Source organism: Cervus canadensis, chromosome 10, assembly GCF_019320065.1.
Source record: "Cervus canadensis isolate Bull #8, Minnesota chromosome 10, ASM1932006v1, whole genome shotgun sequence".
Classification (NCBI taxonomy): Eukaryota; Metazoa; Chordata; class Mammalia; order Artiodactyla; family Cervidae; genus Cervus; species Cervus canadensis.
In genome coordinates, this window is record NC_057395.1 from 66,352,486 (window position 1) to 66,374,746 (window position 22,261).

The 22,261-nt window shown below is 48.1% G+C and overlaps 1 protein-coding gene across 1 annotated transcript in view; it reads left to right on the forward strand.

The window, feature by feature from the left end:
• The first annotated feature begins 14,097 nt into the window (after positions 1-14,097).
• The window catches only part of PPP1R16B (protein phosphatase 1 regulatory subunit 16B), a 109,635-nt gene continuing 101,471 nt past the window's right edge, over positions 14,098-22,261 (forward strand). Inside the window, exon 1 of the mRNA XM_043479253.1 lies at positions 14,098-14,234. The gene's annotated coding sequence lies outside the window, so the exon portion shown is untranslated. The remainder of the gene's footprint in view (positions 14,235-22,261) is intronic.

A 22,261-nucleotide genomic window follows, 5' to 3' on the forward strand; every position in this document is an offset into this window, starting at 1 on the left:
TTGGAATCCAGTTCAGCAACTGGGGATCAAACCTGGGCCCCCGGCACGGAGTCTCGGCCACTGGAACACCAGGGAAGGCCCAAGAAGAGGAAATTTGGACACAGAGATACAGGGTGTGGGCACATGGGAAAGAAGGACACGAAGACACGGCAAGAGGGCAGAAAGTCAAGGAGAGAAGCCTCAGGGGAAAACAAACCTGCTGCCACCTTTTCTGGACTTTTAGCCTCCTGAACGGTGAGAAATCAATTTCTATCGTTTAAGCAACTCAGTCTGCAGTGTTTTGTTACGGCAGTCTTGGCAAACTAATACAGCGACCCTGACATTCCTTCCATCCACTGGAGGGCTCTTCCTCTCCCCTTGAAGCTGGGTGCCGACATTCACGCCTGAACCCAGCTGCCATCCTGTGAGGAAGCCCAAGCTGGCCCACATGGAGGGACCACATCAAGAGATCCAGTGTTGTAGCTTCTGCCGACCATCTAGCTGAGGTCCTCGCTGACAGCCAGCACCAATCATCAGACACGTAAGTGAAGACTCCTCCAGGTCCAGCTCCCAGCTGTTGAGTCTTTTCAGCTGATGCCCCAGACACATGGAAGGTGGGCTGTCCCTGCCATGCCCTTTCCTAATTTGGAGTTTGGCACAGAATTCATGCATGATAAAATGGTTGTTACTCCACTAAATTTGGAGTTAGTTTGTTACACAGCAACAGCAATTCCCAAAGACTCTTCCAGAGCAGCGCCCACCAGACCGGCTTTCTCATATAAAAGCAAAGAGCGTCATTCTCCATCCCGTTCACCCCCGCCCCCAACTTTGATAGAGAGCTATTGCTGCCACCTGGTGGACAATAGAAAAAACGCACTGTTTTCCCTTTTATTTATTTATTTATTTTTTTGTTTTCCCTTTTAAAGAAAGACATTTTCATTCATTCATTCCTTCATCCCACAAACATTTCACAGTCCCTGATGGTCAAGTCCCTGATAGGTCAAGTGTAGTTTGGAAAAAAAAAAAAAGTGTAATCTAACATTACTGTTTTTTGTATGTTTTCACCTTTGGTCATGAGATTTCAAACTCCACAATCTCTTACATTTCTCTTCCAAAATCCAGAATTATCTGAAAACTGAAAGATTTTTCATCAGATTAATAAAGCTCAATGGGGAGCTTAACCTAATCTGAACTGACATAAGGTAGTTATATCTTTCATTAACATTTCACAGCAGAAATATTAATTTATGGGGTGCTGCCCTAAGGATGCTATATAATAGACTGCACTAGTTCTCCAAGTGTGGTCCCCAGGCCAGCAGCAGCAGCCTCACTTGGAAACTTGTAAAACATGGGAATTCTCAGGCTCCACCCTGGACCTATTGAAGCGAAACCTCTGGGATGGGCCCCAGACTTCTGTGCTTTACCCAAATCCTCCTGTTGATTCTGATTCACGTTCAAGCGTGTGAATCACTGATATAAAGTTTATGTACCACATTACACTTTGCTGTTGTTTAGTTGTTGTGTCCGACTGTTTTGCCATCCCATGGACTACAGCCTACCAGGCTCCTCTGTCCATGGGTTTTCCCAGGCAAGAATACTGGAGTGGGTTGCCATTTCCTTCTCCAGGGGATCTTCCCAACCCAGGGATTGAACCCACATCTCCTGCATTGGCAGATGAGTTCTTTATAACTGAGCCACCACGGAAGCCCCACATGACATTTATAAAACCCCAAAGTTCTGAATTCTAAAGCACATTTGGCTCCCTTGGTTTCGGATGACAGATTTATTGTAGACCTGTATTTTGAAATTTCAAGTCATATTAAAGGAAGTCATGAGATTTCTATGTTTAAAAAAAGTGGGGGGGGGGAAACAAGAGGGAATCGCTTCCTTGAAGGATTGGAGAAAGGGTGTGGTTAATAATAACCCAAGCTAACTTTTGCTGAGTGTTTATAACCTACCAGGCATTGTGCCAGGAACCTACCCTCAACCACGTCCACACAATGACGCTAGGAAGTAGGTATTTTTATCATGCCTGATTTATTTTAAAGATTTTTTTTTGATGTGGACCATTTTTAACATCTTTCTTGAATTTGTTACAATATTGTTTCTGTTTCAGGTTTTGGCTTTTTGGCCACAAGGCCTATAGGATCTTAGCTCCCTGACTAGGGATCAAACCCATGGATCAAACCCACACCTGCATTGGAAGGCGAATTCTTAACCACTGGACTCTCAAGAAAGTCCCATCATGCCCATCTTGTGAATGGGAAAACCGAGGCAAGGAAAGTGAGCAATTATCAAAACTTAGAGTGGGCTACCACCACGAGCCACGGCCTTCAGTAGAGGGACACAGACAATTCAGATGGTCTCATTTCTTCTGCCCATTGATCTGCTGGTGCCTCCCTTTGGCCAAAATCTAGAAGAAGCCAGAAGACACAGGAATCCTACAGTTTAATCCCTGGTGAGGCAGAGCAGAGTGAAGGATGGAGAATGAATCTGTAGCAGCCATTCTACCGCCTGTGTATATTTCATACTGGATGCTATTTCCTTTTGAATATATAAAAGTATCACACTAAAAGTATCCATTTGCAACTTGCTTCCCCCCTCTGCCCACCCCAAATTGCATTTTGTTTTACAGATTTCTCTATGTTGATACAGGTGGCTTTATTTCAGTTCATTTTTTCTGTTGTTTAGAATTTCATCATCTTAAAATACCCCTTAATTCATTATGTCCACTCCCTTATGAGCCGGCATTTAGAGTGCTGCCAATCTTTTGGGATTTCAAAGCTGCAAAGAAATGCCTGTTCCTACACAGGTGTGAGGCTTTCTCCAGGCCAAGTGCTCCTAAATGTGGAGTTGCTGGGCCATCTTTCCTAAACAATGCTAGATTCCTCTCCAAAGCGGTGGTCCTAGTGTTTGGTCCCCTAACCCTAAGAAGTTCCTGTTTCACAGTCCTTCTTCTTGCTATTCAGTTGCTAAGTCGTGTCTGATTCTTGGCGACTCCATGGGCTGCAGCACGCCAGGCTCCCATCTTTCACTATCTCCCAAAGTTTGCTCGAATTGTTATACATTGAGTCGGTGATTACTATCTAAACATTTCAGCCTCTGCCACTCCTTTAGCTTTCAGTCTTTCCCAGCATCAGGGCCTTTTCCAATGAGTAGGCGCTTAGCGTCAGCTGGCTAAAGTATTGGAGCTTCAGCTTCAGCAGCAGTCCTTCCAATGAATATTCAGAGTTGATTTTCCTTAGGATTCATGTTTCATCATCCTAGGCTGCCTCAGGATGGAAAGACCTTTTTTGTGGCCATTTCTGACAGCTGTCAGCGTTTCTTTCCTGGATATTTTCTTTGTACTTCCCTAATCATTCCACCTGGCGTGTCGCAAAGGGTCGGACACGACTGAGCGACTGAACTGAACTGAACTGATTCATTCCGAAGGTGAGCATCTCTTCAACCAATCTGTCATTTGGGGAGAAACATCTTGCCTTCTTCCTCAGGCTTTGTCTCTTTATCTTCCAAGCCTAGATTTCTAGAATTCCAAAAGAGCTCTCCTCTCTGGTCTGAGGCAGCAATATGTGAAAAGTGCTCTGGCTCCCAGTGACTCCCTGGGTTGTGACTGTTACAGACTCTATTTGCAGTTGAGGACGGAGGAGCCACTTTGCTCCCTCTGGGTGGTGTCTGTCCTTTCCCAGAGGCAAACAGTTACAAAACAACAATTGAAGGAAGACAATCTAAACTTCAGTTTATAACCCTCCCAAGTATTATCTTGCTGCATTTTCAAGTGCTGTTTACTGAAGCCCTAGTGTAGGCCAGGACCTGTATTGTGTTTTCCCTCAAAAGTCTCGTAAAAGGTGACATCATTCACGCAACAAGTCCTTTCTGTGTCCCCGCCTATGTGCCCAGCTTTATTAGGTCCTGGAAATTCGGCCGCAAACAAAACAGACACGGTTCCCGACCAGAGGTATTTGTCGCTCAGTTGTGTCCATCTCTTTCGACCCCATGGACCCACCAGGCTCCTCCATCCATGGAATTCTCCAGGCAAGAAAACTGGAGTGGGTTGCCATTTCCTCCTCCAGGAGAATTCCATAGACAGAGGAGCCTGGCCACAGTCCACGGGATCATGAAGAGCCGGACACGACTGAGCAACTCACACTTTCATCTGACCAGAATGCTCACCATCTATATGTTAGCTTGTTAGGGCCACCCTAACAGGCCACCCTAACAGAAGACCACACACTGGGGGCTTGAACAACAGAAACTTCTTTTCTTACAATTCTGCAGGTTAGAAGTCTGAGATCAAGATATCAGCAGAGTTGGTTTCTTCTAAGGCCTTTTTTCTTGGCTTGAAGATGACTGTCTTCTTCCAGTGTCTTCACGTGGTCTGTTCTCTGTGTCTAATCTCTCTCTCTCTTTTTTTGTTTTTGGCTGTGCCACCTGGCTTGCAGGATCTCAGTTCCCTGACCAGGGTCTGACCCTGGGCCCTGGCAGTGAAAGCCTGGAATCCTAACCACTAGGCCATCAGGGAACTCCTGAATCACTCTTCCTCTTCTTCTTCTTCTTTTTTTTTTTAAATATTTATTCGCTCGGCTAGGGTGAGTCTTAGTTGTAGCGTGAGGGATCTCCTTCCCCGGCCAGGGATCCAATCTGGGCCCCCTGAATTGGAAGGACATAGTTTTAGCTACTGGACCACCAGGCAAGTCCCTCCTCTTCGCATAAGGACACCAGTCATACTGGATGAGAGCCCAGTTCGAGGACCTCCTTTCCCCATCGTCTCCTCTTTAAGGGCCCCATCTCCAAATATGGTCATGTTCTGAAGTGCCGCATCGTGTGGATTTAGGGGTGAGGTGGGGACACAGTTCAGTCCATGACACTGTCAGATGGGAGACGCAGACATGAATCCAACAGTCACAACCACATGAACAACTAACTCAACTCTGCTTCCCGAGCCCATGAGAGCCAAAACCAGGGGGTTTGACTGAGGGGTGTCTAGGAAGCCTCCTCCGAGAAAATGGTATCTGGGCTGAGATCTAAAAAAAAGATGCAGGTTAAACAGAGAAAGAGGCAGCAGCAGGCCAGGCAGAGGGAACGGGGTGTCCTGAGAGACGGCAGCACCCAGTAGGGCTTTGGAGGAACCCAAAGGCAGTTAGAGGCAGAGGTTGTTGCGGTGACCTCTCCGGATGGTGAAGCCTTGGGCCAGATAAAATCGCTCCCCCCCACCACCAAACCACAACTCTACCCCGGGGCCCTCTTTAAAAATTACAGATCCCATGGACTTCCCTAGTGGTTAAGATTCCGCTCTTCCAATGCAGGGCGTGCTAGTGGTGGAATGAAGGTCCCATATGCCCCACGGCCAAAAAAATTAAAAAAGAATTTTTTAATGAAAAAAAAAAAGAAGCAGATCCCAGGCTTCAATGATCTACTAAACCAGAATCTCCAGGGGGTAGGTTCGCAGGACTCTGCATTCCTTCCCACTCTCTGAATTTTTTTTTTTTATTTTGAAAGATACCCAACCTGCAAAGAAATTGAAAGAGAAGTGCCCTTTGAATACCCTTCACCTAGATTCACCGATTGTTAACATCTTGACCCATTTAGGCTTTTCTTTCTCCGTCCTTCGTCCTTGCCTCAGCGGGCATCCCCTAAAAATAAGATAAGGACCCCTTCCTCTGTCATCACAATACCATTATCACGTTTCAGAATAATAACATTAATTCAGTAATGCTATCAAATCTGCAAACAATCGTTCAATTCTCAATGGTCTACAGAATAATTCCTTTTATAACTATTTACTTGTTCAATCCAGGATCCAATCAAGGTCCACACGCTGTGTATCTATTTTTGCTTATGTCCGTCTCATCTCTTTTAATCTAGAAGAACTTCCCACCTTAAGAATATTAGCTTTTTAAAAGAGAGTCCAGGCTTGTGGAATGCCCCACATTCTTGATTTGTCTAAATTTTCCTCATGATTAAAATCAGGTTAAGTATTTTTGGCAAGAATATGACATAGAAGATGCGAGTACATCTTATTGCATCACAAGGGGTCAGGCAATGTCAGGTCATCTCCCCCGCTCTGAGATGCTGGGTCTGATCTGTGGTTAAGGGGGAGACTGCTGGGTCTCTCTATTGTGAAGGTGCGTTTCCCCCCTTTTAATCAATAAATGGTCTGATTTCTGGAATCATGTGAATATTCTGTTATCCAACTTTCCACCCAGTGGCTCTAGCAACTGGGATGACTTGCCTCCTCAATGATTATACACTAGTTGCAAAATGGTATCTGTATTTTTAATAAGTGCCCCAGGTGACTCTTTCACTCAGGGAATTGGGGAAACCCTGGTTAAGTCTAGGTAAGGGATACAGAAAATGGAGTGCTGCTATCAAGGCAGCAGGAGGCATCGACTCAAATTGTTGATGAGAATCAGTCTGATGCCTATTCCTAGGCCCCACCCAAGAGTGAGGGAGGGGTGCAAAGGACAGACCTAGGGAGCAGCATTTTAACCTTCTCTTTCTCTCTTTTCCGGGGTGATTCTGTCTCCTAGCAATTTGAGAAACACAGGCTTAAAGGGTGATCCTGAGGCTGGCTGCACATTGCATTTTCAACAACCCTGGGGAGTTTTTGTGATCTGTGTGTCTGTGTATCTTTAAAAGTATGAGCCCCACCTCCAGAATCTGATTCAAATGTCCTGGGGGAGAGCCTGGCATCTCCATTTTTAAAAAAGCTTCCATTGATACTATGTATCAAATAGATAACTAATGAGAACAGGGAACTCTACTGAAGGCTCTGTGTGACCTAAATGGTAAGGAAATTCACAAAAGAGGAGAAATGTGTATGCTGCTAGGTCACTTCAGTCCTGTCCGACTCTGTGCGACCCCATAGACGGCAGCCCACCAGATTCCCCCGTCCCTGGGATTCTCCAGGCAACCTATAGCTAGTTCACTTTGCCGTACAGTAGAAAGTTCACAACATTGTAAAACTACTATACCCCAATAAAAATGAATGTAAAAAATAAAATACAAAGCTTCATTATATGTGTATAACTAAATCACTTTGCTCTATACCTGAAACTAACACAACATTGTAAATCAACTATGCCTGCTAAGTCACTTCAGTTGTGTCCGACTCTGTGCGACCCTATGGACCGCAGCCTGCCAGGCTCCTCTGTCCATGGGATTCTCCAGGCAAGAATACTGGAGTGGGTTGCCATGCCCTCCTCCAGGGGATCTTCCCGACCCAGGGATCGAACCTGCATCTCTTCGACTCTTGCATTGGCAGTGTGGGTTCTTTACCTGGGAAGCACCACCTGGGAAGCTTCAAAAACTCCAACATAAAATAAAAATTAAATTAAAAGAATAAATGTAATTCTTGGACATGAAAGAAAAAATAATTGCTCATTATGATAAAAAAAGAAATTGATTCCATGTGGATTCCTAACTTACCTTTCAGTTCAGTTCAGTTCAGTCGCTCAGTCGTGTCTGACTCTTTGCGACCCCATGGACTGCAGCACGCCAGGCCTCCCTGTCCATCACCAACTCCCGGAGTTTACTCAAACTCATGTCCATTGAGTCGGTGATGCCATCCAACCATCTCATACTCCGTTGTCCCCTTCTCCTCCGGCCCTCAATCTTTCCCAGCATCAGGGTCTTTTCAAATGAGTCAGTTCTTCGAATCAGGTGGCCAAAGTATTGGAGTTTCAGCTTCAACATCAGTCCTTCCAATGAACACTCAGGAATGATTTCCTTTAGGATGGACTGGTTGGATATCTTTACAGTTCAATGGACTGTCAAAAGTCTTCTCCAACACCACAGTTCAAAAGCATCAATTCTTCGGTGCTCAGCATTCTTTATAGTCTACCTCTCACATCCAAATAAAAAAAAACACAAAACTTCCTTAATGATGTCAACGTACTGCCAAGGTTGAGAGACGCTGGGCTAAGAGAGTTCTCTCTAAACGGAATGTAAAAATGAAAACCTGCTTCCCCTGCTCTTCCTTCCCCCTAAACACACAGCGACATGGGACTGAGCTCACCTGCGGGCCAAAAACATCTGGTGTTCTCTTCACACCACTTATGTGCGCTTTGGGGCGCTTGCAAAATAGGTCGGAGAAAGGTCACTTCCCTCAAAAGCACAGGGACGTGGGAAAAAAGACACACATAAAGACAAGCAAGTATTGTACAATCGGAGTTTCGCAGACCAGGAAACCGATGCTCTGGAAGAGGAAATGACTGGCCAGCGAGTTCAGCAGCACCAGCACTCCTAAGTGGAGAGGTCTTTCCCCGACTTGGTCGTCTTCTGAGCCTACCGTCATCTTCACCTGCCCCTCTCTAGGGTGGGCCTGGCCTGGAGCCAGCATCTTCATCAGCAGAATCAGCCACTTATCCAGGATTATTCTGGGCCAGGCACTGGAATAAATAAGTATTTGTTATTTTTATTTATTTATTTATTTTTGGCTGCGCTGAGTCATGGTTGCTTCGTGGGCTTTCTCCAGTTGTGGCGAGCAGAGGTTACTCTAATTGTGATGCATGGGCTTCTCATTGTGGCAGCTTCTCTTGTTGCGAACACGGGCTCAAAAGCTTCAGTAGTTGTGGCTCCCGGGCCCGAGAGCATGGGCTCAGTGGTTGCGGCACACAGGCTTACTGGCTTTTGGCATGTGGGATCTTCCCTGACCAAGGATCAAAGCCGTGTCTCTCGTATTGGCAGGTGGATTCTTTACCACTGGGCCACCAGGGAAGCCCTAAGTATTTGTTTTTCTTGAAGTATAGTTGACTTATGGTATTGTGTTAGTTTCAGGTATAAAGCAAAGTGATTCAGTTATATATATAGATGCAAACATACATGTATGTATATATATTCATTTTAAGATTCTTTTCCATTTTAGGTTATTATGAGATATTGAATATAGTTCCCTGTTCTATACAGTAGGTCCTTTTTGCTTATCTCTTTTATATAGAGTGGTGTGTATCTTTTAATCCCAAACCCCTAATTAATTCCTCCTGCCTCTTTCCCCTTTGGTAACCATATATTTATTTTTCATGTCTGTTAGTCAATTTCTGTTTTGAAAATAAGTTCATTGTACCATTTTTTAGATTCCACATAAAAGTGATATCATAGGATATTTGTCTTTGACTTACTTACTTCACTTAGCCTGATAATCTCTAGGCCCATCCATGTTACTGCAAATGGTGTGATGTCATGCGTTTTTTATGACTGAATAATATTCCATTCCATAATATTACTACATCTTCTTTATCCATCCATCTGTTGATGGACGTTTAGGTTTCTTCCATGTCTCAGCTATTATAAACAGTGCTGCTATGAACATTGGGGTACATATATCTTTTCGATCTAGAGTTTTTATCTTTTCCAGATATATGCCCAGGAATGGGATTGTTGGATCATATGGTAACTCTATTTTTAGTTTTTTAAGGGAACTCTATACTCTTTTCCCCTGGACTAAGTATCTGTTGAGTGAATGAATACAGCCAGCCCAGCACCTGCTCACTGGCTGGTGTTAAGAACCAGTGGATCAAATAACTTATGAAGTGAATCTCTTTGAGGCTGGATTAGCTCATTTTTCAGTAGACTCAAAAGTCTCTAGGCTTTCCTTCTTCTGAGGTGTTGCCCTACGTCACAGCAATTGTATAATTCACCCCAATTCTACCTTCTGTATAATTTATATGTATGAGTTGGCTTGAGTTGCAGTTGACTGGTTCACCCAAAGTTGTGTAGATATTTAATTCTATATTTTTAAACACCAGTATTTCAGATTTTATATGTTGGAGCCAACCCATTTATTTCCAGGCCCTCAAACATTTCCCATAGTCTATTAGAATGTTCACTGGCCTTAGACTATACTCTAATGTCTAATGGACAGACCATAGATGGCCTCAAAATAAAAGGAGGACCTTCCCGGGAATTCGCTGGTCCAGTGGTTACTGGATTCTGCAATTTCATTGCTGAGGGTGTGGGTTCGATCCCTGTTGGGGAACTAAGATCCCACAAGCTGTGCAGCATAGCCAAAAAAATTAAAAAGGAGGGACTTTCTTGCCTGGGGCAGAAGAGAGAGGTTTAGACACGGTCAGTGCTGCTTTCAAGGACCACAGTACAGTTTGACTTTGCGGGGGGGGGTGGATACTTTATTGAGATGTAACTCACATACCATATAACTCTGCCATTTAAAGCTGTGGGCCCCAGCCTTTTTGGCATCAGGTATCGGTCTCATGGAAGACAATTTTTCCATGGACTGAGGTTGTAGAGGATGGTTTTGGGGTGATTCAAGCACATTACACTTACTGTGCACTTTATTTCTATTTTTATTATATCAGCTCCACTTCAGGTCATCAGGTATTAGATCCCACAGGTTGGGGACCCCCTGATCTAAAGTATACAATTTAATGGCTTTAGTATAGTCTTAGTCATGTAACTATTGCCCCAGTCAATTTTAGTTCATTTTTCAACACACCAAAAAGAAACTGGTTATTACATCAATCATATTTCATTAAAAAAAAGAAAGACAACTAGTGCCCATTATTGGTTACTCTCCATTTGCCCCAAATAGCCTTCCCAACTCTAGACAACTATGAATTAACTTTCTGTTAATTTATAATTTAACTTTCTGTTAATCTATAATTTCTTTATAGGTCTGCCTATTCTAGACATTTGATAGGAATGGAATCATACAATACGTGGTCTTGTGACTGGCTTCCTTCACCCAGCATAACATTTTCAAGGTTCATGTTGTGGCATGTATTCATACAGCATATCTTTCGATTGTCAAATTACATTGCATTGTATGGATACACTATATTTGCCAGATCCATTCATCATTTGATAGAGATTTGGGTTATCTCCCCTTCTTGGCTATTATGAATAACGCTGCCATGAACATTTATGTACAAGTTTGTGTGGACATTTGTTTTTAATTCTCTTGGGTATATACCTAGGAGTGGGATTGCTGGGTCATCCGGCAACTCTATGTTTAACATTTTAGGGAACTGCCAGACTGTTTTTCAAAGGGGCTATACCATTTTACACTCCCACCAGCAATGCATAAAATTTCCAATTTCTCCACATCTTTGTCAACATTCATTATTACCAGTCTTTTTGATTATAGCCATCCTAGTAAGTTTGAAAGTGTATCTCATTGTGGCATTTTCATTTGTTTTTGGCCTCGTAGCTTGTGGTGTCTTAATTCCCTGAACAGTGATTGAACCTGGTCCAGCAGTAGAAGCACCAAGTCCTAACCACTGGATTGCCAGGGAATTCCCTCATTGTGGGGTGGTTTTTTTTTTTTTTTTTGGCTGTGCCTGTGTCTTTAGTTGCAACCTGTGGAACCTTGAGTGGGATCTTGAATTGTGGCATGCAGGATCTAGTTTCCTGATCAGGAATCAAACCCACGGCCCCTGCATTGGGAGCACAGAGCCTTATCCACTGGACTACCAGGGAAGTCCCCTCATTGGGGTTTGCATTGCATTTCCCTAATGGCTAATGATATTGAGCATTTTCTCATGTGCTTGTTGGCCACTTGTACATCTTCTTTGGAGAAATGTCTGTTCTCACTCCTTGTTCATTTTTTGTTATTTGCCTTTCTATTACTGGGTTGTAAGATATATATATTATATATATATTCTTATATATATTATATATATATTCTTTTTATATATATATATTCTTATATATTCTAGATACAAGCCCCTTATCAGATATATGCTTTGCAAATATTTCCTCTCATTCTGTGGGTTCTGTGGGTTATTGTATTTGTTTGCTAAGGCTGCCATATCAAAATGTCACAAATTGGGTGGCTTAAAGAACAGAAATTTCTTTCTCACAGTTCTGGAGGCTAGAAGTCCAAGATAAAGGTGTCTGCAGATCTGCTTTCTCCCGAGGCCTCTCTCTTGGACTCGTAGATGATCATCTTCTCCCTGGGCCCTCACATGGCTTTTCCTCTGTGCACGTATCCTTGCTGTCTCTTTTTCTTCCGAGGACACTAGCTATATTGGATCAGGGCCCCACCCTAAGGGCCTTAGTTTGACTTAATCACCTCTTTAAAGACCTTATCTCCAAATACAGTTACAGTATGAGATACTAGAGATTAGGACTTCAGCAGGTGAATTTGGGGGGAATACAATTCAGCCCATTACAGTTATATTTTCACTTTCTTGATGGTGTCCTCTAAAGCATTTTAATTTTAGTGAAGTCCAACTTGTCTGTTTTTTCCTTTGTTGCTTATGCTTTAGGTGCCATAGCTAAGAAACACTTCTTAATCCAAGGTCATGACTTATGTTTATGTTTTCCTCTGAGAGTTTCATAGTTTTATCTCTTATGATTCAGCCTTATCTGTTTTGAGTTAATTTCTGTCTATGGTGTGAGGTAGGGGTCCAACCTCATTTTTTTTTTTTTTTTTTGCATATGGAAATCCCGTCGTCCAGCACCATTAGTTGAAAAGATGATTCTTTAAATTGTCTTGTCACTCGTTGAAAAGCAATTGGTCCTAAAAGTAAGGGTTTTTAGCTGGAGTCTGTCTTATTCCATTGATCCCCATCTACCCTTATACCGTACTGCAATCTTGATTATTGTAGCCTTGTGGTAAGTTTTGAAATCAGGAAGTATGAGTCTTCCACCCGATTCTGAGTATACTTATCTTCAACATCAAAATGTTTTTAATGGTGTAAATGAACAGCACAGCATGGGGCCCATACTCAAGGCATCGTTTTAGGAAGGCAGGCTTCAAGTTCTATGTAAGCCTCAGAGAGATGGACTCCGGCCCTTTCAGCCTACTGCTCTTCAGGATAAATCAATGGAAACATTCTGCAGAGAACAATGATCCCCTAGGGTTACTTTAAACATCTCTTTAAGTCTTCCCCACCTGTTCTGCTCTCTAATTGCTCTACTTTGAAACAGTGTCATTCAAAACTGGATTATTAATGAACTGAGAGGAAGCCAGGGGGCAAATTGGGGAGCTGGCTTTCAGAGAAACTGGGGAGTTTGGGGGCAGAGAATAAACCCAATCCAGGGGTTTTCGCTTCCCCAACAAAGGTTATGGGGTTTTTCTTAGCAAACAGGAAATCACTAAACTCAGGTTATAGTGTCAGCCTCCGAAGAAGGTTGCTATATAGTACCGAGTAAAGGAGTTCTTTGAACAAGACTGCTAGGAACTGAACTATCATCCCCGAACTCCTCAAACCTAAGCCTTCCCTGCGCCCCTCTGGCTGGCCCTGGGGTGCCTCGGGCTCTAATCTGGAGGCTGGGAAAGCTCAGGAAACAAGGCCCTTTGTGCAGAAGAGAACTCTATTGTTCTAAGGCCAGTGTTCAGCGAGTGTGGATTCCAGAGAATGTTTGGGGATGGATTTGTTTCCCCTTTGTTTGTTAACTTTCTCTCCTCTTCCTGGGGGGTGGGGTGGAGAGAAGGGTCTTCTCAATACATTGTCCCGTAGAGAAAAGATGGTGCTGAGTGCAGGGGCCTTCAGCCCAGGAAAAAGGATTGGGTGACAGGGGCCACTGGTTGTGTTTTGCTTTCTATTTTAAGCGTTAGATCTCAGGAAGGCAGCCCCTTTCTAGATCCTGCACCTCCCAAACAGGGGCAGACGTCAGTGGAGGTACAACCGCTTCCTTCCTCCTCCGCTTCACCTCGGTCCCTCCCAGACAGAGGAAATGATGCGGTTTTACGTCGCCGGCCAGGGCCCCCCATTCTCCCACCCCGCATTTGGGGGACCGGCTCCCACAGACCTGTCCCCAGGGCAAAGCCTGGCTGGGCTCCTTGACGTCCTAGGAAGCCTTCTGATTCAGGCTTCAAGGTAGGAGGAGATGTGAACTGCCGGCACTGGTTTTAACGCTGTGTGACCTTGGGTGGTTTACTGCAGCTCTCTGGGCTTCGTGATGCCCTTCCATCAAAAGGGAGCAAGAATACCGTCCTGGGCTTCCCCCTTTCCAAAGCGGTGATGTTGGAGGGTGGGAGGAAGACCGTAAGGAAAACTCTTTTCCGAACCCTGGTCGCGTCTCATCTGCCTTCAATTTCTAGCTGCTCAAAGGTGGTGGTGGAGGGTGATAGGAGACCCTTGCCGGCAGCTCGGGTGCCGTCCAGGTCGAGCCGAGAGCGTGCCCACCCCCTTCCCGCGAGCTCAGGCCCCGCCCCGGGGGAGGAGCCGAGGGGCGGCGCGGAGGCCGGCGGCCGTGCAGAGCTGGCTTCTGTTGCCGCACCAGCAGCTGCGGCTCGGGGACGGAAGGACCGAGCCAGGGCCGGGAGCCGCCCGGGGCAGGGCTCGGGAGAGCGGGTGAGTTCCCCGGCGGCGCCGGCGGCTGCCCTGCGCTCTGCGGCTTGACCAGGCGGGAGTTGAGGATCGCGGCGCGGAGGTGGACCCAGCCTCTGAGGGTCTGGCTGGGGGTGTGTGTGGAGCTTTGGCTAAGGGCCGGCGGCAGGAGATAACTGGGTGGCGGGGGTGGGGGGGCGGGAGGGAGACTGGAAAGGCGGGTACCAGGCGAGCAGGGCTGGGGAGTTGGGCTGGGTTGGGGGCGTTCTCCCGGGTCTTGCGCGCCAGAGACGAGGCCAGGGTACGGGGCGCACTGGCAGGTTGCTGGCTGGGGTCTCCGTAGCAGGATCTTGGGGCGGGCATGGGGCTTCTTGGCGGATTCTGGGCTCTGAGGCAGCCTTCTGCCGAAGGGGCGCAATGCCGGGCAGAAGGAGCCCCAACCGGCACCAGACAGTCCGGGCTCCCAGCCTCGGGGCTGGCACGGGGGCGCCGCCCCCTCGCGTGGCGGCGCTCGGTCCCCGCAGGCGGTGGCAGGGCGCCGGGAGCGCTCCCTGCCTGGGCGGGAAAGGTCCCCAGGGCAGGCGCCCCCGCGTGCAGACCCGCCTCCCGCGGGATCCGGCTGACAGCGCCCCGCGGCCCCGGGGGAGACCCCAGCGTCGTTGTTCCCTACCTCCCCGAAGGGCCGCCGTGCGCCCGCGGCTGGGTCCCCTCGCGCCTGGAGCGCGCCTCTCCTCCTGAGTCCCGCGCATCGACTCTGGCCGGAGGAGCGCCCCCGAGCGCCTAGGATGGACTGAGTCCATGTAGCCTTCCTCCGAGAGGTCGCGTAAAGGGGTCTCCCCAAGGTCACCCGAGCTGCCCAGACCGTCCCGTGTGGACAGCTAGAGATGCGGGGTATTCGTCTTCCCTGAGGCAGGCAGACTCCACCCTCCCCCAAAGCCACCCCCACCCCCCCTCCTCCAGTTCGGACCGGCTTAGCGGGAGATGCTGATGATGCAGTTCCCAGCCTCGCGCGGATAATTGGAGCTTTGAATCTGGCCCTCCCAGGAGGGCCGCGCGGAAAGCCCAAGCCTCGGAGCTCCCGGGCATCTCAGAAACCCAGGGAGAGAGAGACGCGGCTTCCTAAGAGCTTCTCAGAACCGAAAGCCGAGCTGCTTGCGCGCGCATGTGATTGAATTCCACATAATGGGCCGCTGTTCTCGCTGTCAGAAGCGCCCACCCGCTCTCGGCGGCCCTGGGCACCAGGTGCCGCCTCTGAATCGCCCTCTGTGGAGGACCCGGGGACCCGGGGTACCAGGCGCCTTTGCCTGCCGGGCTCTCCTGGGAAGGCGCCTGCCGTTAGCCTACTGAGCCGGCGCGGGTACTTCCCTGAGGGCCCTGCCATTTCCTGTGGCTGGCGAAGCACCGGAGAAAAACCCTCTGTCTGGGAGGCCTCCTCCGAGGCTGGTCATAAGCATCTTAGCTTAGCCAGTGACTCGCTTTCTTCCCGAGGGCAAGGCACTCGGCCTCGGAGAGCCTCAGTTGCCTCTAGGAGATGGAGCTAATCAGGCCGTGGGAGGATGGGGGCAGGACCGTGTGAGGTCCTGGCGGCGGGATGCTCCGAGGTTAATACCTGGGCCTTTCAGAAAGCTTTGGAGTGGGGCGTGTCTCCGTTTATTTAGGAGCAGAAGTGGAGCCCTGGTGGGTGGTTCTGCAGGCGCTGGGGGAGTTTCCACATCTTCCTCCCTCAGCTTTGTCATCAAAAGGCAGCTTGCAGGCGGCTGGTGGGCGCTGGTGAGTCCTTTGAGCTCCCAGCCTGCTCCCCGGCCTTCCCACACAACTCCCTTCCCCAGCCCCTCATCTCCCACCTGCCACCAGGATGTCGGAGGCAAGATGTCAACCAGGCCACTTTGGACCTTCAACTTCGTGGTTTCCTGTGAACTGGAGTCTTCAGCAGTGTCCCTCTCCCTGGAACCTTCCTGACCCCTCTCCTGGTCCCAGCTCGTCCCAGCCTCTGAAATGTCTTCTTCAGGAAGACCACTTGATCCTTCCTCCCCTATCTTTTGGTCTCCTCCCACTGTGCCACTCGTCTGCCAGGCTCTGGGTTGGGGCTCCTGGAATCCCTGTGCTGTCTGAATCTTCCCTGGTTTGGAGGGACATGGCAGGCAAGGTCCAGTGCACGCGCAGACTTTGTTCTCTTTGGTAACTGACACAGGAGAGGAGGTTAAATTCTAATCCAGCTGTTAAGTTCCGGAACTGGAGTCATAGGGCTAAGAGGATGCTGATGCAGGAAAGTGGGTTTTCCCCCAAGGCAGTAACCTTCTGCAGAGCATCTTTGTTCTCTTTGGAAACTGGGGCCCCAGGTTCTTCTCAAACCCTGCTCCATACCCAGAATCAGCGTTCTGTAATCAATGGAGTCTGCGGCCAGCCTGGTTTTTTTGTGGGTCAGGGAAGGCAGTACCTGGATTCCTGGGCTGTGTTTGGACTTTCAGGAACCTCTGCCAACTTTGACCCCTCTGCCAATCTAATCACCCCTACCCCCATGCCACCTGCACCTGGGACATGAAGCACTCAGTGTAGAGTGTGTCCCAAGTGGTATTCTTCCAGCAGAGGCTGGGATGGTCTTTTTTTATCCTGAGTTCATCCTAGACATTGAGATTTTATTTTTTTGGTTGTGTTGAGTGTTCGTTGCTGCACGCAGGCTTTCTCTAGTTGTGGCGAGTGGGAGCTGCTCTTCATTGTGGTGCACGGGCTTCTCATTGTGGAGGCTTCTCTTGTTGCAGAGCACAGGCTCTAGGCATGGGGGCTTCAGTAGTTGTGGCACACAGGCTTTCTTGCCCCGCAGGATGTGGAATTGTCCCAGGTGCCAGGGATCAAACCCGTGTCCCTTGCATTGGCAGGCAGATTCTTAACCACTACCACCTGGGAAGTCCTGAGACACTGGAATTTCGGGAGGGCTAGGACAAGCCTGTCTCCTACAGAAGGCCACAAAGTTGGAAAAGCAAGGGAGCCAGATAGGTCTAGTTCAAATGACAGCTCTCTACCTAGAAGCTCTGTGACCTGGGTAAATTATTTACTCTCTCTGACCCCTGGTTTTCTCATCTGTAAAGTGGGAGTGATAGTAATGCCTCCTCCTTGGGGTTGTGAGGATTCTCTGAGCCCGTGATGCATAGAAAGTGCTTAGTGCAGCACCTGGTAAGTGCAGGAATGCAGGAAATGATGATCATCATCACCACCACCATTTCCTCCTTCCCACTGGCCTCTCATAGGTCCCCTCGTCACCCCCTCCCAGTCCAGGGGAAGTCAGAACTCTCTGCCTCTAGCTAACAGGACAGGGAAAGCCCCTCAAGCCTGGGGGCGGGAGGGGGTTGCTTTCTGGGAATCCAAGTTCAGCATCAGCCTGTCTCTAGGAAGTCTGTCATTTCGCCTTTCTCCTCTGGCTGCCATTTTGCAGGGTCTTTGATTCATCCAACAGATGTTTACTCCCTTTTAGCCATTGTGCTTAGCAAGGGATTTCAAGATGAATAAGGCAGCTCTCAGGCTTCTCGATCTACGGGCAAAAAAGCGATAGTGAGAACACAGCTTTCCTGGCAAGAAGAGAAGTGAAGAGTAGAGGGAGGGATGAACAGGTGGCCTCAGCTAACGAACCCAGGCTTCATTCCTGAATCTGCCACCTCACAGCCAGCTGGTGATGGACAGATGTGTTACCTCTGAGTGGTGATGTGAGGAGAAAAGGGAACCACGTGGGTAAAAAACCTCAGTTCAGAGCCTTCTCGATATTAATCACTGCTTGCACATGTTGGCTGCTGTTGTTTTTTTTTTTCACTTATTTGGCTGTGCTGGGTCCTCGTTGCTTTGTGGACTTTTTTCCTCTGGGGGCTACTCTAGTTGCAGTGCACAAACCTCTCATTTCAGTGGCTCCTCTTGTTGTAGGGCAGGGGTTCTAGGGCACAGGGGCTTCAGTAGTTGCAGCACTTGGGCTCAGCATTTGCACCTCCCGGGCTTTAGAGCGCAGACTCAGGAGTTGTGGTACATGGGCTTTGTTGCCCTGTAGCATGTGGGATCTTTCTGGACTGGGGATTTATCCTGTGTCCCCTGCATTGCCAGGCAGATCCTTTACCACTGAGCCACCAGGGGAAGCCTGGCTTCTGTTATTATTAGTCTGCAGTGATCAATAGCAGGTGGGCAAATTTTGCTTGTTGGGGCACATTTGAGCCCTTCAGACACAGTTTTCCAGGTGGCAGATAATAAGGTGGGGTGGGGGGGGAGTGGGCAGCCTGAGCTGAGAAAACAGCTTGTGCAAAGACATAGAGGCTTAAAAAGTGTTTGGTGTCTTAGAGAGCAGTGGGCAGAGTTAACAGCTGGAGGGCCACCACCGTAGGGCATGATGGAGGCAGGGGCAGGAGGCGAGGCCAGGGAGCAAGAGGGTGTTCTGCTAAGGGGTCCCGAATGATTAAATCCTTGTTCACCCAAAGCAGGCGTCCTGCAACTCATGGAGCCATCTGAATCCAGTCTAGAATTTACTTCTGCAAGGGAAGAATGGCTGGCCTGTGCACGTTTGCTGATATGTTCACTGTCCTTTCCTCTTCCTTATATCCGGAAAGCAGAGAAGTTCCCTCCTTCTTCCTGAGATGCTTTTGCTGCTTGTGCACCCGTGTCTCTCACCCTGGGGTGTTTCTCATTTGGAGGAAGGGGGTGTGGGTGGAAGAAGCACCACCATCTCGCTCCCTTATTGACCATAAGAGGGTACTAAGTGCTTTTCTGGATGTTGGTCACTGTCCAAGGTCTTTGCTTGTATTGCCATCGAATCCTCATACAGACTTACTGAAGTAGATGCATTTATCCCCACTGTACAGAAGGGAAAACTGAGGCATAGAGGGTGAGGTGATTTGCTAAAAGGCTTATAAGTGGTGAGAACTCATGTCTAGAGGTCTTTGAAGTTGCTCTGTGCTTATGTGTACCACCTCATGCGTGCTGTTGGTAACGCTGCATGCAGAATGTCTGGCTTCTTTCACCATGCACCCGTGGATGCTAGACTGCAGGCACCTTGCTGATGGGTCACAGTGGGGTGTGCTCCGGGTATCTGGCGACTACCCTAGTGTCTCCTGGCCTTGACTTTTAGGAAGTTCCTGAGTGCAGGCGCTTGGCGATGGGGAGCTATTCTTGGATGATTCAGAATTTAAGGCTACCTTCCTTGGCCCGCTACTGTCCCACAAACGTGCCTTGATGCAGGCAGTTTGCAGCTTGATTGATGCAGCAGGTGGTGACTGAGCTCCACGGTGACCCCAGGAAGGAATGAGTCTTTTAGGATGGCGGGGTTGGAGCATCACGTGACCACACACCCTACCTGTTTACAGAAGACATCAAAACAAAGGCTCGAATTTCCTTTTCCACTGGAGGCAAAGTTCAAGGCCAAGGTTCAAATCCTGCTTTTGCCTTTCACTGGGTTTTCGGCCTCAGCCAATTTTTTCACTTCCTTGCACTTCGGTTTCTTCATCCAGAAATACAGATGCACGTATGTATGCATGTATGTGTGTGTGTGTATAATTCAGGGTTTTGATAAATAAAGATTTGTAATCCAACATAAAATTGACTTCCACATCATAGATATATTGATGTAATGTCCATAAAATTTTCCTCCATGGTGCTTAACATAACTGTGATTGTATGGCCATTTGTGGTCATTATTCTTTTACTGTCTCTCCCACGAGGTCAGTGGTTCTCGGCTGCAGGCAGCTTGGCTCTCCAGGGGACATTTGGCAATGTCTGGAGACATTTTTGCTTGTCACAAGTGGGAAAGTGCAGAGGGGACACGGAGCTACTGGTATCTAGTGGGTTGAGGCCAGGGATGCGACGAGATACCCTGCAGCGCCCGGGGCAGCCCCCCTCAACAAGGAGTTGTCCAACTCCAAATGTCAACAGTGCCAGATTTGAGAAGGCTCACACTGGCCATGAGACCCCTAAGGTCAGTGACTGTGTCTGATTCGTTCAGCCCTGTGTCCCTAGTTGCCCAGCATGATGGCGGGCACACAGGAGACAATAAGCATTAAAGGGATGAATGAGGACTTGGAAGGCCTTATGTCTCTTGGAGTCCAGGAGGTTTAGCTTGTAGGACATTTGGAATGAACAGGAGAGAGATGCAGATGAACTTGAACGATGATCATTGGTCATTCAGGCCAAAGAAATTCAGACCAAAGCTATTTTCCTTCCTGCCTGCCCGCCAAGGAGGCACTTGGGGGCCCGAATTATCTGAATTGTTCTATGATCATGGCTGCACTTTGCTCACAAAGACACAGGTCCGCCCTTTATCTGGACGAGCAGGCTGGGGCGGGGAAAGGTAGGTGCTCACAAGGACACCCTCTCAGCTGGGCCCCTGGGATTTGCCAAGCTGGGGTACAGCTGCTGTCAGCTTCCTGTTTTTTTCCCTTTCTGGTGGAATGAAGGAAACCACTGAATGGCTGTTTTTCCACTGACATTTACAGCAATGTGATAGGCCTTGGATTAATGAGGTCAAGCTCCAGTGTGAAATCTGCCTGATAACTTGAAGCTTGGCCAACAGGAAGACATGGCTTGTTTTCTTTGGGCATTTGATGTCTTTGGATGGCTTTGGCTAGGGAAGTAGGGGTCACAACTCTGTACAAAAGATGGGAATGTTTTATGCCCCAAAATTACAGAGGCCAGAATTGTTGTCCTTTTTTTTTTTCAATTTATTGGGAAGGTTTATTTTCACATGGACTTTGAAATAAATAATTCATCAAAACGAAGATTCACCATGAGATCTAGGCTGGCTGCTACATCGGGGCCATTGAGAGGACCACGCTGTTATTCTGGGCCTCCCTGGGAGTCTGAAGGAAAAGACTGGCCCCAAAGGGCTTTTGGACAAGTTAGAGCTGCACATGGATTAGAACTTATTCTGATGGGGGAAGGGGTCTCAAGCATATGCCTCAGATTTGCTGAAAATCTTGCAGGTTTCTGTAAGAGGCAGAATCTGATTCCTTAAGTCTGGGGCCTGGGCATCTGCATTTAGAATAACCTCTCAGAGGGAGTCATGTGCTGCTGGTCTGTGAACTGCACTTTGGGGAGCAAGGGTCTGGGGGAACCCCAGGTCTACAGCTGAGGGGTCCCCGGTGTCACTCACTCAAGCAGATTCAGCCTGTCAGGCCTGTTGGCACAGCCGTCTGCTCTGTGGGCTGGCTTGCAGGAGAGCAGACTTACCGTGGCCCTTCTCTGTCTGCTCAGACCTGGGACCAAGCATGAAGCAAAGTCTGCTTGCTCCAGGGAGCCGTGGAAACACCCAGAACAGGTGCGTGGGGCTTCTGGTGCTTCCAGAAACGTGTGTCGGGGGGACACAGTGTCTTGGGTCCCTTGGTCACCTGGGGCTTGTTAAACACGCAGATCCCTGGGCCCTAGACCAGCCTACCTGCGTCAGAACCAGCCACGGTGGGGCCCTGGGAGTCTGTATTTTTCAAAAGTGTGCCAGCCAGATTCACAGCCAGGTTGGCAGAGGGGAAGGAAGCCAAGAGGAAGAGCTGGCAGCATGTGGAAGTTCACTGCTCAGGAGGCCGAGTGTAGGGTTGTAGAGTTGTGGACTGCCTGATGGCACCCGGCTGATGGAGGGGCCAAAAGCTAACCTGCTTCACTTGCCAAGCTTTGTAACCCTGCGGGGCTGCATCTGCCTGGGAGGAAGGGCACCTTTTTTCTTTTTTTCCTTTATTTATTTATTTTTTGGTTGCACTGGGTCTTCCTTGCTGCTCTTGGGCTTTCTCCAATTGTGGCGAGTGGAGGCTACTCTTCATTGCAGTGCACCGGCTTCTCATCGCGGTGGGTTTTCTTGTGGATCATGGGCTCTAGAGCGTGGGCTTCAGTAGTTCCCGTGCCCAGGCTTAGTTGCCACACAGTATGTGGAATCTTCCTGGACCAGGGAATGAACCTGTGTCCCCTGCATTGTCAGGCGAATTCTTATCCACTATACCACCCGGAAAGTCCCTTTTTCTTAATGTTAATAATAATGGTTAACATCTAGTTCTTATCTCATGAGCCAAGCACTGTTTAACTTTTAGTCCTCCTAGCAACTT